Source organism: Ceratina calcarata, unplaced genomic scaffold (genome assembly GCF_001652005.2).
Source record: "Ceratina calcarata isolate Rehan_Ccalc_2016 unplaced genomic scaffold, ASM165200v1 scaffold88.2, whole genome shotgun sequence".
Taxonomy (NCBI): Eukaryota; Metazoa; Arthropoda; class Insecta; order Hymenoptera; family Apidae; genus Ceratina; species Ceratina calcarata.
In genome coordinates this window covers 507,485-527,294 of record NW_017180156.1, presented here as the reverse complement: position 1 = coordinate 527,294, position 19,810 = coordinate 507,485, and the positions used below count along the sequence as shown (strand labels likewise).

Here is a 19,810-nt window from a genome sequence, read left to right as displayed (position 1 = left end):
GCTCTCGTTCGTACCCGGCGGCACTTCTTCCGGCACGATGAAATCGAAAGCCGTGGCCCGGTAAAAATAAACGAAAGCACGTCGCGCCGCTAAGCGCGATCGAGGAACGAATAAATTGTACAGGTAGCGGGAATCGAAGTCGTTGAAAGATTAATCGTTATTGGCGCGGGTGCGTCTGCTTCGTAACACGTGGCCCGTTGATCTCGTTAACGTGAATACGTTTTTTATTTCCATAAACCGGCAACTCGACGTAACCAGCTCGCCCGTCTAGTTCTCGTTAATTAATTGTATCTAATCCTGTTTGTGTCAGGAGAAATGCTTCAATTGTTCCTCAAGCAAGTATTTAATTCGTGGATGTGTGGATGTGCCAGGATGGGAAAAATAACTGACAATAGATTTTCTGTTTCTTTTTTTTTTTTTACAAATCTGTGTGTTAATAGTTCAGCTGGCTGCCGACACAATTTTCGTTAGGAGTATTGCGCAATGACACGTTGGTGTTCGTTTCCCCTTACAATAATTAGGACCGGCGTGGACAGCCAAATTCTTCCCACGTTTCTTTACGTTTTCCCGTTTTCGCGTCACAGCCATTCGGCAGAGGTGTCAACATTACATATAGAGTGGATCAAAAATTTTGTCAGCATCTAAATTTGTCCGAAACGTCGAATTCGATTGACCAAAGAAGGAGACGCTTTCCCGAAGCAACGACTAACGACGTTGAAATGATTGTTTCTTCGAAAAGAGATCGCGGGTGCCGCGATCGGTCCGCGCGCGTTGCGTTCGGCAATTCGCTTAACCGCTCTTTAATTGTAATTGTTCCCAGGCGGCGGATTCCATGCCGGGTCGCCGGTCCGGCATGGAGTCCGTGGCAAAAAAACGTGGATTCCAGCGTCAGCCGCAATTCGTCGGCTCCTCGGTTCTTCTCCTCACCGTCGAGGCTCGCTCGCCGGTGATACCGCGCGCCGTTTTGCTCGACACACGTCACAGTCCCGTTTTTCTCCCGACGCGTCAACAAATTTCATCGACGTGCCGATCGGATACCGGACGAGCACCACCGAGCGACCACCGTCGCCGCGCGTGGATTCCTACCGGCGAGCATTCCTCAGGCTCGTTTGTCCGCTCCTGCCTAGATCGCTTACCTAGATATACCTTAATGGCCGGTCATTTTGATTAAATGCCGATAATTACTGCCGCGAAGAAGTACGGGGCCGCGTTCTCCGGTTCGCGCGCGCTTCACGAAATCGATGCCGCGTTCTCCCATGGAAAAACCGTAAAAGACGGCTCCTTCTTTGCTCTTAATGCGCGTCGCGGTGTAAATTGAAAAAGAATCGAGAGCATCGCAGGGCTTCTGTCGTACAGGGCGCGGCTCGCGCGGTATTCTTAGACCGAAAAGGCCTACGAATGCTGGTTGGTTGAGATTCCCCCTCGCGCGTATCGCGTCCCTTCCGTTCGTGACACAGCGTCATCGAGGGGGTTGGCGCGGGGGAGGGTTTGCAAAGGCAGGAAATGAAGGGAACGGAGGGTGATAGGAAAATTTGATGGAGGGTAGCCATCGCGTGGGGAGAACGGACGGAGAGAGGACGCTCGGAGAGCTATCAATGACGCGTTAGATCGTGTCACGTCATAACAGCATCTGCCGTCGTATATATTATCTTGACGATACGTCAATTCGGCCGGCGATCATTACGCTGATTACTTTGGCATGCTGATCGTCCCGCGACCGGTTCTCATGACTGGATTATTAATAGGAGCACTCATCGCTTCTTTCGTGTAATTCGTATAATATTGCGATGGAGTTTGATTGAGAAAAAACGGTAAAAGAGGATCGGACAGTATTACTTACCATCCAATCATTGTTTCCAATTATCGAAGAGGCACAATATTTGACTACTGCATCACCAGTTCCGACAGCTCGGACAGTGAAAATCAAACAAAGTACGAGCAGAAGGTGCTGAAGAGAAGAAGCTCACTGAGAGCGGGAAGGCGCAAGGGCCCGAAGCGGCCGGTGCCATAAATTTTGATATTATACACGAGGCCTCGTCGGCTCGGGGCGAAAGACGAGAGAAGAAGGAGGGGAGAGGGATCAGGGTTAGAGGAATAGCCCGCCGGTGACGCAACCAACAATGCTCTCACGAGGTTTTAACTTTCTTTTTTTCCTTTCTTTCGTTCGCTTCCCTCGACCCACAATGGTCCTCCGCAACGCTCTTGCGCAAACTTTCCCCGATTTCCCCCGGACGTTTCGTTCGCTACAAAAGACCAACAGATAGAGAGAGATTTCGTGTTTCGAGGTGTCTCGACCTTTTTTCCTGTCCCTCGTTCTCCCATATTCATTTCCGCGCGGCGAGGACTCGTATTCAAGGTCGGAATACGAAAACGTGACTTCCCGTGTGAGCGGGAATCCACGAATTTCTTCTTCGACCACTCGAGTAAGATTATTTCCGTTGAGAAGCCGTGGTTCGTTCCAGTCTCGTTGCACGAACATAGAATTTACCTCAGAATTCTGATATAATATTTTATCGAAATTAAATCAGCAGCAAACGTAATGTTTCCAAAGGCATTGAGAGAAGTTTCTACAACCTCTCCGGTGCGCCAACAGAATTCTTCAATCATTCCTCATTTAAAAACCAACCCCTCGACTGCGGCCTCAATTTACCCGGTCCTAGCCAGCATCTACCATCGCGTTACCCTTTAACGACCCTCGCTCGGATTCTTTCAACGGGAAACCGAGGGAAAAGCGGTTCGTTAGCGCGTTTCCATGTAAACCCGAAGCCGCCCGGTCCCACGTGGCGCGGGACTTTCGCGGTTCCGGTGGTACATTTTTATTTCAGGAACGCGGCCCCCGGGTTTATGCCTCTCTTGTTATTTTTCGTACTTTCCGCCGCGATAAATCAACCGGCCGTCGACGGAAGGCCCGGAGACCGTCGGAAGAGGGCTAAAAACCGGGCGCGTTCAATAATTTATCGGCTGGCCGCCAAATTATTAGACGCTCTGCGAAAACTTTATCAGTTTTGAGTAACAATATTATTTTTACTCGATTTTTTTCCTCGCAATTTTGTATGCGATTCACGCGCATTTATTTTACAAGCAGAAATATCAATATACTTCTCGCTGTGGCACAACAGGAATATATTTTTGTCCGTGTTTATTCATTGACATCAGTCTCCAATAATTCTTTATCTCCGTTGCTTGAATTTTTGTGGTAATCGATCACGAGTCTCCACTAACTCGATCTTTCTGTAAGCACCCCACACCGAAACCGCGTTTTAATTCATCGGGAAAACGATGGAGACGTTACGCAACCGGGCAAACCCGCCCCGTATTGTTTTCAGAGCGCGAGCTTCTTAAATTCGAGTTATTTTCGTGCTAGCGCGCGCTCACGGAGGGCAAGATGGATGGCGCGTGGGCTTTCTGGCAACATCGTTGCTTGTTCGCGATGGCAACTGCCAGAGCTAGCTAGCTAGGGAAGAACACCGCCGAGAAGACGGAGAAGAAGAAGAGGAAACGAGCCGAGAGAGAGAGAAAGGGAAAGTCGGTCGTCAGCGTTGGAAGTTCTTCCCGGGAAAACGTCGCGTAGTTGGCGAACGGAACGCGCCATCCGCCCCCGTGTACGCGTCGACGTCGACGGCGCGGCGACGTTCTTCTGCCTCGTGGCCTCTGTCCTCGTCCTCGTCGCCTTCTCCAAGGCACCGTGTGACGCCTTCGGGGCGCCGTGCCGCGTCTCGTTATCCGAGTGATTTATGCCCCGCTAATTGCTCTGCGGTGAACAATAACCCAGCGACCGTCTTTCGCGTCGGCCGATTGTCAAGGCCGGTCCTATATTTCTCTCTTATTCTTCTTTCTTTTCCTTCTGTCCCGGTCGATTTGGGCTTCTCATCGACAGTGATCATCGAGCGTTAAACGAACGAAGCAGTTAAGAAACCCTCTTCCCGGTATAGTCGATTTAAATAAATCGGTACACGTGTAACGTCTTCACAGAATAAGTAAGTGCGAACTAAAAGACAGTAGCCTCCATCCATGAGATAAATAATGAAACGATGCCACGTGGTCCTAAGCGGCGGGAGAGCTGCGCAGGTATCCACCTGGTCGATTCTCATGAATCCTCCGCCATTCCTTGTACACATCGTGTATTCGCCGCTTACACGTGTTAGCCGAGGGAACGTTTCACGCGGTGCTCCTGTGTTGGCGGCCCCGGCTCGTCTGGTCGGTTATGCAAATCATGCGTGCATCGCGCGTACGCGTTCGCCCTCGCGTACGTAACTAATATACGTACATGCATGTACAATGGGCCGTCGATTTATTAAAGCAAAAGTGAAAAAGCGTGACGCCACGGTGGTTTAAGCGAGACGTCTCAATACATCGGTAACGGTCGCGGTCTTAATTAGGTCGCGGATCACCCGGAGTCTTCTCTTTCCGTCTCTTCCTTCCCTGTCCCCGTCCCTCTGGAGCATTTGTAATTTATGGCCAGCCGGGGGATGTTTGTTTCGTCTGTTCGCGGGTCTCTGTAAAATATTTCACTCGATCGTTACGAGCGTAACGAGCGACGCTCGTTGCATAATCGTCGGGTCTACGACGCGTCGCCGGAACGGGCCTTTTTCGACACTCGATTCCGTTAAGCGTTGCACTTAATTAAATAATTCTTGTCTCACATTTTGTCGGAAGCTTCAAAGAAGTTTTGTTTCTCGTTTCACGGAGGATGTTGAAGTTCCGGTGGCAAGGCGAGCGCGAGCACTCTTGTCCGGTGGAGCCTTCTTTGTAATCTTTGGCAATAACATCGTTTCTCGGATGCACGCGACACGCTGTCATTAAGCCGGTCAATTTGATTCGATCACGGTCGTTAAGGAATAGTTAGATGATTGCGGCTTGCCCAGGGAATCAGCGGTAATAAGTGGTCCTCGGGGAGTAGTAAAGAAACTACCGGCCCTCTTTGCGCCGATATTTACGACCGCCATTGTCCGACAGCTGGGATTTTCGCGGTCGTAAACTCGGTCTTGCTAGCTTTCCCTTTCAACGCCGGCCGTTTTCGGAAATTGCTCTTTTTGTCTAATTTAACCGTTGAGAGGATTCTGACACGTATTTCAGCATCAGTGATTATTCATCTCTGTTCCTCAGTTCTATATGCGACAGCACTGTTTATTAATTCCTGTCCATAGAACAAGCTGAAAGTAGCTCGTCCCATGAGAAAATAAATATTCTCGACGTCCTTCCATTTTCAAATTTTAATCGTCGGTAGCAAGCGTTGTGGGTGCACAAAGAACTCTGTAATCGTCACCAGATGGTAGGTACTGCGGTGTAATTGGAGCCGCGCAATTTTTTCTTCTTCCGTGGCAATTTCGTCGGAGGTTCAGGGCCGAGGCGAGGGTCGAAACCCATACTTGCCCTCTCTCGGAGTATCAAACCGTATCAAAGCGATCGGGGCAATCAGGAGGAACGTTCCGCCCGTGGTACATACATACATACGTACGTAAGTACATTGTTGCCGGTCAGCAGGCAGGATATCATCTACCGATCCTCTCTCGTTCCTTTTCGTGCGACGTGCACGAGGGGGCGGCCATAGGGCAGCATATAATTATCGAGACCGTAATGGCAGTCATAAATCATAGGCGCTTCTCCGCGCCCCGACCAACGCGGGCCTCTCGTTTTCTTTCTTTCCACGGTACGGTCGTCGCGGTACTGCCCACGGCCACGGGATGAATACACGGATGAGAAATCGGGCCCAGCTCGATTGGATAGAGTCATCACGCTCCGCGCTCGCCGGGACGCGACTCCATTTTCTTTGAAAAACCGCTTCCAAAACTCTCTGCCGTTCTTAAGAACGTTTATGGACACGTAGTCGATACGTTTATTTGTGGAAATTTATTAAGAGAACTAGATTAGTTTCAAAATGTTGTTTTCGCATAAGAGAGGTTCTCCCAGTGTCACCCACGCGTCGGTTAGGCCAAATGGCGTGCAAACGGGAGTGTGAACGAAGAAAACGAACGATGAGAGCACATGGCGGTGCCATGACCAATAAAGTCGTAATGCGGACCTCATTTTCGTCGACTACTTCGATCTGAACGAAACGGACGACAACGTGCGATCGATTCTGTGCACGCGGCAAATTTCTCGACAAAGAGATTCGATCTCCCTCGTTCTTTAAGGACAAGGACAAAGGGGATCCGTTTCGTTGGTAATCAGGACCCTTCGTCTCCCCAAAGGTCAGCCTTCGCTCGTTCCGCCAATGGCGAACCGTTCAATCGTCCCCCGAGACGAGTTCCTTGGATCTGCACATACGTACGGACACACGAATATACACACGTATACTACACCCTAGACTGCTAGACTATGGCTGTCCTATAGTTACAACCCTCCGACTCTGACGTTCTCAGTCCGTGACGACGGGGTGGGTCTTGGTCACGGTACGACAGTGGGGGTGAACAGGAAACCCGGGAAAACAGAACAGGAAATGGAACCACGCATCAAACAATAACCACGGATACCTACTGTTTCGGTATTAATTTCCAGAGAGGGGTGAGAAATTGTTTGGCTAGATCTTACAGGAAATAATGGCTGCTCGTGGTTAAAGAATCATCGATAGAATTTTACACTGGATAGATAAAAAACTTCGCTAGTTTCCTTCTTCCTTTCGTACGAAGGTTCCCACGACATAAAGTCCTTTCCCATCCCGTGGAAAGTGAAACGTCCGGCGGCACCGGCTCGCGGCGCCACAAATTTTCCCGTTTTCCGGCAGTGATTTACAACTTTCGGACAATCACGTGGGCCCGGCTCCTCGTCACCGCGGTTGACATTTTATCATGATTACGCGGGCGGACTCCGGTAACGCGATTCGAGGGTGAATACGGAGCGAAAGTCGAAATCGAAGCTCGAAAAGGGGTGGACCGGAGACGGTGTCCGCCGCCGGTGGTGAATGTTTCCGAGGTAAGCAAGAATTATGATCCATCTACGTCGCGTTGCGGCGAAACGCTTTTCCCGTCGACGGTGCTCTCTGTCTTCTGCTCTGATCGCGTCCCCTTTCTTTTTTTTTTTCCTCTCTTTCCCCCTTTTATCCGTCGTTCCGCGCCGCTCGTTCCGTTGCGAACGAGCCAGTGGTGACATTTGAAATTTGTTGGGAGAACAAGGTGAACAGTCTTCGTATATAGAATGTTCCGAATAGTATTTAAAACGTCTAGCATGTACAACGTTTGTATACGAAATTAATCCCACGTTGCTCTATTATAACGGACGTATATCTTTTACAAATGGTCTCGTGAAATAGGTTCGTGTTATGAAAGGTGTGGTCGTTAATATCTAACTTAGTAGGCGCATCAGTCATCTTAATTCCAGCCAGCTGAAAGACGATAAATTAATTTCAGCTGAAGGAGACTTTCCCTAACATCTTTCTAACATGATCCAAAGACCCTGAATCGAATGGCGTCAACAGAGCGTAGAACATATCAGAGATGTCCAAGTTTTCAACGTTCTTTCCATTTTGTTCGGTTTTCTTTAACATTCCGCTGGCGGAGGGTTGGAACGGAGCGAACGAAAGAGATCGACGCTTACAGACTACACAGAGACAGAAGAGAGGGTAGATCGAGGGAAAACGTAGCTCGTGCACACGGGTGGGGGCTTGTCACGGCAGGAGGGGTTGGTTTCGAGGAGGGAACTCGGGGTGGGGTGCGCTGACAGCTCGACGCTCTCGTCCGACTCGACGCTAGACAGGAGGATACGGTTCTCTGCACACATTCACCGGGCCGCACGCACACACGTGTACACGCTGCTTGTGTGTACGCGTGTAACGCGTCGCGTCCTCTTTTTTCCTTTGGCTCGCGTACAGCCTCTCGTCTCCGTCTCCTACACGCGCGCACACGCTCATTCGACACACGAACGCTGTCCGTGCGCCGTGTCTCCCGTGTCTGGCTGCTCGTGTACACGCGCGTTTACCCGTCACATTGCGTAGCTCCGCTTCTGTCTGTACTCGTGCCGAGTCAGAAGCTCTGACACGGACGCGGAGTCGACGGTCGCTCGCTGGCTCGCAGCCGATCCTTCTCCGCTCACGTCGATGACGGTTCGCTCGGTTCGATCGACGCCGATCATGATACCATCGGCCGCGAAACAGTCGTTCCCCGGTGAACGTCGAACACGTGATACCGAGCGTGACGTTCTCCAGCTCCCACGTGTCTCGCGGTGAGACCCGCGTACAGAGACTCGCGGCTGACACGCGCGGAATCGCTCTTTGTGATCGTCCGGCGACGACGGTGCCTCGCGGACACACTCGTGGAAAACTTTGCCAGTGGAAGACGCGCGACGTTCTCTTTGTTCGACTCGTGGCTCGATGCTTCTTCAGTGAGTTTCCTCTTCACAATTTGATCGAAGCCTCTCAAGGCTGTCGATTTTATCGGCAAAAATATCGCGTGCATCGCCGTTCGGACGACTTGCTCGACTAGTTGACCACGTTTACCAGCAACCGAGTGAATATTGCTGCCATTCCGGTGCAATGAGTGTCAACCATCCTCGGACTAGACCAATCGGCGAAAAGTGCGTACTGTGTTCAATCGCGTTTGGAAAATGTTAATTATGAGACGCCGAGTGCCTTCAAATCACACAATTCATCGCTGCGAGGAAAGGTACGGGAATTTACGAATTTATCTGCTACTTGTCAATTTTTCGTGAACCGATTTTTTATCGAAACGGAAATTTATATTGATTGCATCTATTGTTATTCCGATGCATGTAGTTGTTATTACCATTCTTGATAAGAAGTGTTCAGGTCAAATATAAGTGGTAAAAAATTTCGTTGCGCCTTTGCGATACGAATAGAAACCGTTATGTACGTAATTGGTGGCATGTTTGCACAGTTTGTTGCAATATCGTAGCATTGAGAACATATCGCTTCTCCTTCCCGTGCCTCTCTGCTTACGATAATTCGTTCGCCTCACAATTCGACTGACAGTCACTACAAAAAAACGTAAATATTCGCAAAAGGTGGTCCCATCAGTAAACGTTGAAATGAATAAAAAATTAATGTGCACTCTGTAATAGAGTAGAAATATTGGAGTTTAATGACAACGATAGTACAGAAATTAATAGTTTGATAAGAGTAATTATTTCCTTTGGATCATCGATCAACTGGGACACAGATTTCGTTGCGTGGAATCTGACCGAAAGACAAATGTGTGGCACCCGCGCTGCATTATCTCGGATTAGAATCTAAACCGTAGGTCAAAGGGTTTGCCGAAGTTCGACCACGTAGTCCATCCAGTAGGACGTATTATATTATCTGAAGATCAGGAAGAGAGTAATATACATTCATCTTGATCCTTAGTCTATTTTCAAATTCTCTAGCAGCATAAAAAAAATCTGCGAGTCGTTTCCATAAATTCGCATCGCGGCGAGAGACTTGGAAGCGCGGACGTTGAACACCGGAGACCATTTTAAGAGACGTAATGGTTCCGGTGATTGTTACGCACTGGGGGTGCAGGAACCGTTTCGATATGGTATCGCGAACCTATAAATATTTAATGAACCTCGTGCCCCTCGATCTGACGAGGGTCATAGGGATTACAGCTCTCGAGGATAATCGGAATCGGCAGCGTGTTAGGAATACGGGTTTACAGCGCGATTAACCAAGGCGCGAGTTGCTACTTCGCTATTTTCCTAGATGAATCGCTAAAACGATCGATAATAAAGTTGTTCCTTTATACGATGAATAGAAAAAGCCGCGAACGAGCCGGCAACAGGTAAAATCAGCGCAAAAATGAGAAATTGCGAATGCAAAAAGGTTCCACGGCATTTTTCCTCGACGTTTTTTTTAATTATTGCGGAATCGCCGGTAACGAAAGAATGCGGGTCTGCAACATTGTACGCAGGTCGGAGGAACACGTTTCGAATAGGTATCCTCGCGAACCGCGCGCGTGGACGTGCACGCGAATAGAATCGATGTCATCTTGGCACACGCGCGACGGCTTCGACACTGCATTGTCTTCGGAATAAGTCCGTCGCGAACCATTTTTCCTGAATCAATTAGCCGCGACAGCTGCCTCGCATTTTCTCTTCATGCTTCATCTCTAACATGAAACATTTTTCTTTCCACGGACATTCTTACTCGGAACTTAATAAATTACGGATCAAGTTGCATTCAACACTGCGAGGAAACCCGATAGGAATTTGAGAAAACCAACGGAGATTGGAAATGTAATTAGAGAAGCGAACCAGAGCCAGGCAGCGACAACGACGTAGTGACCTTTTGCGAGTTCCCACTTTGTAGGGACATCGTCGACTAGACTTTGAACTTTGCCCAAACTTGGGTGAAACCCGAATTCGAGGGTGATCCGAGGGTGAAGACGCTTCGCTGCGCTTCTGATTTAGTGGATCCGTGGCCACGGGGTCGGGGTGGTCGGTGTCTACTAGCTTAAACTAGCGAGAAGCTTGAGAGACGGAAAGTGAAGGGATCTGAAATTAATGAATATGTATATTAAAGGTTATTTATACGAGACGTGGAATTTGTTTTATTCGTTTCTTAAGTCAATAGTTGAAACGATGACACAGTGCATTGGAGATTTCAATTTCTCAAATACCATTGATTGATCTTCGCTATAGAACGGTAATAAGATGAGTAATTTTTAAAAAACCTTTACAGCGGCAATTTGTATTCGTTATACAGTAGATAAAAAATCTCGTAGATAAAAAATCAAGCCGACTCTGAATTTCCACGAATTCTCGACGAGTCCCGCAACTAGTGTCTAATTATTCTAATTGCTCCGTGCCAGTGGCGAGAAGCGCCGAGGAACAGGTTGCTCCTTACGATTTTCACGGAACGTTTTCCAACCTTTCCATTCTGGATTGCATTTTCACCAGGCGGACGTGCCACAACCATGGCGGTTTTCCTTGAAACGATTCCTCGAAGCAACACGTAATCAGATTCAAGACAACGTTCTACGTAACCATAAGCAGTGAGTTCAAAAGTGAGCTACCGCGCAAACCCTCGATAAAACCGTATCTATAGAATAAAGGTCGCGACAAAAAAGGATAATGGAAAGCGTGACCGTGAACAAGCCGAAGGATTTTCCACAATGGTGCGCCGCGGGCCACCGCCGATATCCGCGCGTTCGAACGGCAATAAATATTTCAGCTAACCGGCGCGCGTACATAAGGCGTGCTCCGCTCGCGAAAGCGTTCCATTCATACCGCGGCGGAGAAGTTTAGCACGATGATACTCTTTCCGGCTCCCCTTCCCGCTCTCGTGTGCGCGACCGCATTGATACACATGCACACCGTGCGTCCCTTTTACGGTTTACGAGCTGCTACCATGATTTATCGTCCATCCAAAGAACGCCGCCACGAGGATCATTAGAAACGTCGTCAGTGAACATCGATCGGATCGATGCGCCGTAATCGGATTCATTCATCGACGCACGGGATGATCTTTTAACGAGCTGTGAATTGTGACACGGTACACCCTTTTAAGCGACGCGAGGATCGAAGATTTATTTTTAGTGCAATTCGGGAGTACATTCGTTTCGAATATAAAAAATTTTATTTACATCGTAATCGCGCCGTCGTAGTTAATAGGATATGAAATATGAGATACCGAGCAAAATTTTCCCGCCTCATTCAGGGAGTTGTTTTCCAGACGCTCTCGGCGGAGTGTCGTAGAGGGGACCCGACCAGTTATCTCTCACGGTCTTCCGATTTAATTAAGCACGGGTTTCTGGCCGTGCGCCGCGCCGCCGGGAACTTTCGATATTAGGCCCGACCTCGTATCTATCGGCTCGAGCGAGCGAGCAAGCTCGAACCACCCTTCGGCGATGGTGTGCGTGCACACAGCCGTGGAAGAGAAGGAAAACGCTTCGCGATACCTACGCTGCCCTATATGGGTGATCTCGTTTCCAAAGTCCGAGAGTGGAGGCGAGCGAGAGAGCCTTTGTTCACAGCGTCGGATCTGCCCGGCTTTCAACCCCCTACCCACCCCTGTGTGCTAACCCTCCGTCGGACGCTGAGCGTCGCGACGCCTCCGCTACCCACACTTCTCTACCTCCGGGTCGCTGCTTCGCTTCTCTTCTCTTCTCTCTCCCTCGTCCCTTCCACGTCCCGTGCGGCTCCGCCGCGGCCTTTGTGCTCTTGTCAACTTGTCAAACTACCCCTACCGTGAACCTTCGCCGAGGCAGCATCCAATACCGACCCCCGAACCAACCGCTTTTCACCCCTGCTACCAACCCTCCTCGTCTGCCACGGCTACTCCACCCAATATCCTCCTTTTGCTCCCTTCGCTCGCTTCACCCCAGCCTGCTTCTGTTCCCTTATTCTCTCTACCCTCTTCACTCTTCACTCTTCCCTCTTCCCTCGCTTCGCCTCGTGCTCTTTTCCGTCTGTCATGCGACTACCACGGACAGCCGGCTGCTACCGGAAACTTATTTCCTACGGGAGAGACACGGACGGACTTTGCTGTCCGGCGAATACACGAATCTTCCCGTTAGGTTTTGTCTCCGATTATATCGACGGACCCTCAGGGACGGACTCGATCGCGATCGTGCACCCTCGGCTACGTTTTTATACCAACGGAATTTCAGATTAAAAGAATATATTCGTGAGATAATTATAAGGTCGGTCCGAGTATGTCAGCCTTCAAGCTCATAGCGAGTCAACGAGGAAGCTCTCTCTCTCTGCGAAACGGATTTGCATTCTATCGTGATCCGAGATAGCTGACTCACGACTCGCTCTAATTATATCCGCTAATTGCATAATACACGTAACTGCACATATCGTCCACACGCGCGTAAGCGATAACCGAAAGACGGCACGTGTAAGAATTGAATTCGTCATTAGGTGAACGTTGACACGATTATTATGCGGTATCTATGCCTCGTGTCATTTGCTGATGTTTGCCTTCTCATTATGCCACCTATACAATGCTCTGTCGTTTTCGTACAACAGTGTGTAATGTTAGATAAGATACGAAAACATAATAACTCATGTCGGCACTTTTTCCGATCAATGCTATTTTTATACCACTCTATACAATTTCATTATTTTTGGAATTTTCCTTCCCGAATTTCACGTCCTCCAGGTTCGAGTCCTGGCATTTTTTCCCAGTTAATTCGAAAAAACGCGACACCTTGCTCTCGCCGCGGCATAAATTAACTCGTGAGGTAATTATTTGAAAGTCCGTGTGGCTGGATGGCCCGGGTGGCGGTGGTTGAAACGGGCGAAGGGGTCGAGGTGGAACTGGAATTTTTGACTCACCTTGTACAAGCTGTCTGTGCGGAGAGGCGAAGGAGACATACGGTGAGCGAAACTCTCGAGAGCCGGGGAGCAACGTTCCGGCCGAGCGAGCTAGCCCCGCGGCTTGATTTATAGGGTGGCGTCAAAACTTTCCACTCTCCGTTGTGTCTCGCCCGCCCTTATATAGGCACCACCCCCGCTCGCGACGAAATAAAGGCTCGCGTTCGTAATTTCGACCTCGCGTTACGCGAGAAGAAACGCATCCTCCAGCTCGCAACTTCTTCTCGAGACTGTTTCACCCTTTAATCGTTCATTAACCATCTCTTCATTCTCCCATTAATGGTAGTGCGACGTATTTTAAACCACAAAACGAAACGTCATATTTTTGCTTACCTTTGAACTTACAATCGTTGCATTGTGAATACTAAGGATCGAGGTTTCACGGATTTCCATAAGAATAGTTGTGGAAGTGAAATCTGTCTATGGGTATCCAGGTGTGAGGTCTTTAAGGTAATCAGTCCCTCGGTGGAAAGCGTTTCCTAATGAAGGGTTTGACTAGTGTCTGTCGGAATGAATAAGCGAAAGGTGTTCCCGAAGGGTGTTCGAGTTCTGTCGGTCAACCACTGTAAATTATGAATTGCGGTACCCCTAACCCTTGCAGTTTGTCCTCGTAGTAGCAATCCTAATTAGCCGCTTTTGAACGGCGAATAATAACTCCGGCATTCTTTCTTTTTTTTGGAATCTAAATCTCTCATCGCGTAATTCTCGATTTATCGTACAAGCGTTACACGCTTTTAAACGTTTGTTGCTCAATTTTCTTAATTCCGTGACGGTACAAATTACCTTCGTTTCTCGAGGCTATCTCGCCGCGACTTTTAAACTCCTTTCCAGTTGGTAACTTCCATCAGTCCCTCGATGGACCGTGAAGATACGGCGCGGTGCTCTTTGCGAACGGTTATTAACAAAGTGGAACCTAGATCCGGAGGTAGCCACCTCGTCGAGCGACTTTTAACCTCTTTTAAAAGTCAAGTGAAACTCCGCGTTCTCAGGAAACGAGGCCGACGCGCTTTACGTTTTCTAACACGCAATAACAGGACCTCCAGAGATCCTATCTACCTCGGTTACGTGTGTCATTCGTTTTGATAGACCTTGATCTCCACGGTAAAGGGATCATCGTGATAAAAAAAAGGTATTTTCACAAATGTGTTTTAGAGAGTCACCTTACATTCGAGCACTTAACTTAATCTCTACGGGGATATTAAATTAACCTCTGCATATTATTCTATCCAAGCCAGGCTTAGAAATCTGAAGACTGCAAGTAACTCTCAGAAGTTCGGAGATCAGGGCACGAGAAACAAATTTCGAGAACTATAAAGCTCTAGTTTCCATCAGGTCTTCCAAGGATGACCTTGGACGAGAGAAAGCTGACCGCTCTAAATTTCGTAGGTCGTAGAAGAAAAAAGTTTTCACGAAAAAATGTGAAAGTTCAGCTGGCTGCCGATTCTCGCCGGCTTTTCAACGCGTTGCCACCGATAGATGTTCGTAAACGGGAGCGTTAGGTGCCAGACACCCTGCTGCGAGGGTGGCGCGCGAAATTTGGGCAATTTCGTTCGGTTGTCCCTCGTTTTTCTCTTTCCTCGGTTTACTGTCCCCGTGTTTACCGTCTCTCTGTGACCTGCTGTTGAAATCGATATATTCTACGGACAACAGTGCAATCGATACAACAGCCAGTCAAACGATATTCTATGTATGATGTGAACGAGACATAAAATATAAATTTTACGCATTAAAAACTATTGTTCAGATTTTTCGCGCAGGATTTCAATGATCCTGTGTAAAACTGTTGATCGTATATCAATAAAGTATATTCGAGCGAATTCAATCAAGGCGATTTCACTAAATTACACGCTGGAAAATCCGCTCTATTTATCGCGTCGGTGCCTTCCCGGAAGCTTTCTCGTCGCATAAATTAAAGCGACTGCCTCGTAGGAGAAGCATAATTTATTGTTTCAGACCGAGGGGTTTCGCGATAATTTGCATGCGTTCGACGAGCCAATATTAAAAGTATCTCACTCCGTCGCATCTGTTTGAGAGATAATATCAGCGAATTCGTCTCCTGCGTTCACATGTTCAAAATCCGACGGCGCTACGAGAATTCAACGTATAATCAGACATTGAAGGGTGAAAAACGATGTTTGAATGGCATCGGGCGTCCCTTAACAAGGGGGAAAAGTCGACCGGTCGATAAAAGTTTCATTGAATTCGCGTGAAAAGCGTTATCGAGCTATCTTCGATCTGCGCGACCGGAAAACCTCCGAAAAAAAAAAAAACAATAGAGAAGGCAACCCGTTGAAAAATACGAGCGTTGATAATCTCGAATATACAGAATCGAGAGAGACGACCGGATGAAAAAAAAGCAGGGCGAGAGATAGAGGTGTTAAACTGACGCGAAGCGACCCAAGTAAGTTGAAAACGAACAGGAAAAAAGGGGGTGGATGGTGGTAATACATATCGTCGGACCGGCGAAACGCTGCGCCGGGATTTATCTGCGACGTTCATGGCCGACTCTCCCCTTGGCCCAACCCTTAACCAGAAACTCTTTTTCCGCCTCTGTATCTTTCCTGTTTATTAAATCTTTTCACTTCGGTACTCTGTGTATCCGTTTAGAACCTTGACAACGTCCTTTTATCAATAATCCTCGATATAGAAAAGTTATAAATTCGCATCGTTTCGCGATACGAGCAATTGATTCGTATCGCTTAAAGAGAAGAGGATCTCGATCATTCTCGAGCGTACCGGATTCCGCGCATGGATTCGACGTATTTCGCAATCGGGTCCGTTCCTCTTGGTCAGCTGACGAGGCAAGCGATGGGCGATACAGACAACGCAGTAGGGGAAATGGAATTACGGATGCGGCGCGCGTTGCGAGCCGGCACAAGCTATTGGGCGGCCGGCTTTTGAGCGGCCTTGCAAACTGGTTTCCTGCAGCCCGACTCGATTATGCTAATCGCATATGCATGTTAGCATTTGGCTGATCCCGCTGCCGTGTTCGCTCTCTCCCGTTCACCGGTTTCACGTGTGCGTGCGCGACCGCGATCCTTTTCGACCGAACGAACGAACGGTTCGCTCGAGAAACCTTGATCGCGGCCACCCTTTAATGCTCCCGAGACTACGACCTTCCACTCCGCCAGCTGGACACCTTCCACCGCGCGTAACGGTATACTTCTTCGATCGTTTCCCGCCTCCGTTATCCCCGCAGGATTCCTCTAACTGAGAGGTTCCTTCGAGATTTCTATTTTGTCCTCGATACATTTACAATACAAAATAAGCAAATTGCTTCGCCCGCCAGAATTAATCCTCGCGGTTCGTGTACGTCGTTTGCGACGCAGTTAACGAGGCGACGTTTTAACGAGACTAAGTAGAATTAACCCTTTAAAGAGATCGCATACCGGCAAAGATTCCGGTTGTGTTTACGACGCCGCGAAACGCTGTTACCACCGATGATATCGTATACCCGGTGCATTCCATTCTATTTACGTTTCGCGTGCATCGCGGTTTCGGAGATTTATGGCTACGTATCGAGGTGGCGAAGCGTCGCGACAATGAAGGGATATTGCGATAAGAACGCTATTTAGCTCGTAGCTATATCGCGCCCCCGACTAATCTCGAATTCTTGGTGATCCCGCTGTCCCATTCGCGCCGAATCGATCTTACTCCGGCTAAATCTACGAGCCAATGTTCATTTCGATATCCACTCAAACTTGATTCTACCATCAATTAACGTTGCGCGTTTTCACGTTCCGCGACACGACGCGAGAATCTTGTTTTTCCATTAATAAATAATTACTATCCGGTGTTCATCGAACAGTGTTAAAGCGCACAGAAGCGAAACTGATTTCCAGCCGGGATAAGCTTAACTGAGTAGTTAATTTGCCACGAAACGGTGATGGTTATTAACAAAGAGAAAAAGTCGAATGCGAACGGGCTGAATTGGGTCGCGGGTCTCGGACGAGATGGGCGAATTCCTCGGTTCGTTTCTCGTCCGGTTACCATGAAAACCGGTCGATACTTATTACCATTGTCGATCGTAAATTAATAGCGTAAATTAATTCCGTCAATGAAACGCCGATTATATCTATCCGCCAACGATTACTTCTCACGTGGACCGATACGAAAATGATCTCATCCTCTTCTATATTTATGGATTTGCTACTTCATAGCTACACGTCGTTAAACTCCTGCACTAGTATACATATAGATACAAATTATTCTAATCCATTGACCTACGGCACGCGGGAGATAAAAAGTATCGATGATTTACATCGATGATTGGACAAGCACTTAGCGTCTTACGCAGTTCATCATACGGTGTTCAGTATATTAATTTCCAGTTATGTTAATGGTTTAGAATACGTTTCCATTACCGTATGAATATTCATGTGTATATCAGATTTTTAAATTCGGTTTTAATAATAATTGACAATCGCATGTATGGAAATGAAAAATGCATTAGAATACGAGAACTGATAGAAGGAGGCATTCGGAACGCACGCCGGAACCGGAATGCGGTCTCAGGGTCGCAATTTTCTGTTCCTTTTTTCTTCGAAACCCTCGGAAGTTTCAGCGGCTACACGTTTTACGAGCTCGTTTAGGTAGTTTACGACCGTTTTACGGCGTGCGAATGACCACGATCGGCACGAGCTACGAATCCCATAACACACTGTCAAACCCTGCCACCGTTTTCACGGTCGATCTTCTGGTAATCCAGCTGACGACGATATCGGGTCATCCGCTTCAAAGCAGATTTCTGCAGCCGGCTTGTCTTCTCTACAACGAAATAAATGATACATAGACAAGTAGAAAAAAAAGAAGAAAGAATTTCTCTCATAAAAATTTTTTTAATATTTTCTAATCAAATTTGAATATTTTTCAACGATACGGTGTCGTCGATGAAGTGTTAATTTATTCAGACGAATCGATAACAACGCGTTTCATTCAAGCGTTGAACGATCGATCCTTTGGCTGTGAAAAGTGAAACTTAAGGGATGTTTCCATTCGGACTGTCGATTGTTTGGAATGAGATGAAACGAATCGTCGTCTTGGAATGTGATAATATTTGAAAACGACGAACTGCGGTGGACAAAGAAATTGACCGAATAGAGGCCATTTTGCTAACTAGAGGCCATCATAGCTGGCCTGACGTCACTTTCATATCCAGTTATGGCTTCACGTGACGCTCCACCCTGTTTTCAATCACCTTGGCCCCGAACCCACCCAGCTGTCAGGCACGCTCCACCCCGTTTTTTCCAGTTCTTCAGGTTCTTCTGGCTATCGACCTTCGCCATCTGCCGGGAATAACACGAACGCCTGAGACCTTGAAATGGCTAGTTGGCTTATGCCTTTTCCGGTCGATGTCACCACCGAATAAAGCCCGCTGACCTTTAAACTGTTAGGGGTGTCCAAAATCTCTTGGAAGAAGAGGTCCTAGAGGAGATCCGCAAAGTGGCTCCGGACGAAACAGACGTTATCACGCTTTCTGCCAGTCGTTTTCACGTGCATGAAGCGTCTTTCCGCGATGAGTTCCCGCTGCATAATTAAACGCTTGTGCTCTTTCCGAGGAAAAACGTTTGCCGAGGAAAAACAATAGCAACGCTAGCGTTTCCGATAATACGGAGGCGTGACGCTTTCTTTTTCAATGCAATTCATTACACGGATCGCGAAGCAGCGTTCGTACCGAATACTTATGAAACTCTAAAAGTCGAATAAAAATCTCTAAAGGAGTACTTAACTCCGTCCGTAGAAACAAGCGTAACGGAACCGGCTGTAGGGCTCTATCTCGGTCAGGCAGGAAATGGGTGAACCCTAAGACAAAGAGCGATACGATGGCGATGGGGAGGGTTGCAGTTTTGGTAAGACGAGAAATACGCAAAGATTCGCGCCTCGAAGAGAGCGGGAATTGAGTTAAAATCCTGCGAGAGGTAGAAATTTATACGCAATCGAGGCGGAGTTGTGTGTGGAACGGTGTCGGGAAGCGAGGTGGGACAGAGAAGAGGAGAGCGAGAGTACGGAGCGCATGGAATCGCTATCGGCGGCCATTCATCAATCCGGGGAATCAATACGCTGGAATTAATGAAAGCGCCGCGCGAACAGCGAGCTAGCGGCCGGAATGTTAATCGCGATCGTCCCGCATCCGACCCGTTCCCGTTCCCGTGTACAGCGAACTCCCAAGGGCCCCACCCCCGCGACCGAACCCTTCAACCTGCTGCCACCCTTCCGACCACCCCCCCCCCTTCGATCCCTTGTACATCCGCCACCCGCCTCTCCGTCCGTGCTCTCCACCATTACAAACACGACCACCGTGCTGCCCACAATGCCCGTCGTACATTCTATTCACTCGTCTGGAATCGCGGCTCGTTCCTTTTTTACCCTCCTTCCTCTTTCTTTTTTCTTTCACCGATAGCGGTACTCACCGTGCTTCTCTCGTTTCTCTTCTCAAACGATTTAAGGATGTATAGGCTACACGTATACTTAAACAATGCTGGCATGTTGAATTTGTTATTATAGATTCCTATTACTATTAAAAAGCTAAAATTATAGTGATTTCAAATTTTTCATAGGT

The 19,810-nt window shown here is 48.1% G+C and overlaps 1 protein-coding gene across 5 annotated transcripts in view; it reads left to right on the top strand.

Annotated features, from left to right (window-relative positions):
* Antp (homeotic protein antennapedia) overlaps window positions 1-19,810 on the top strand; it is a 101,038-nt gene that overhangs the window by 68,060 nt on the left and 13,168 nt on the right. The window contains exon 1 of one of the 5 annotated variants that reach the window (XM_026818796.1): window positions 8,222-8,597. The exons of the other annotated variants lie outside the window; for them this stretch is intronic. The gene's annotated coding sequence lies outside the window, so the exon portion shown is untranslated. Of the gene's footprint in view, window positions 1-8,221; window positions 8,598-19,810 lie in introns of those variants that run through there. 5 annotated transcript variants of the gene reach the window in all.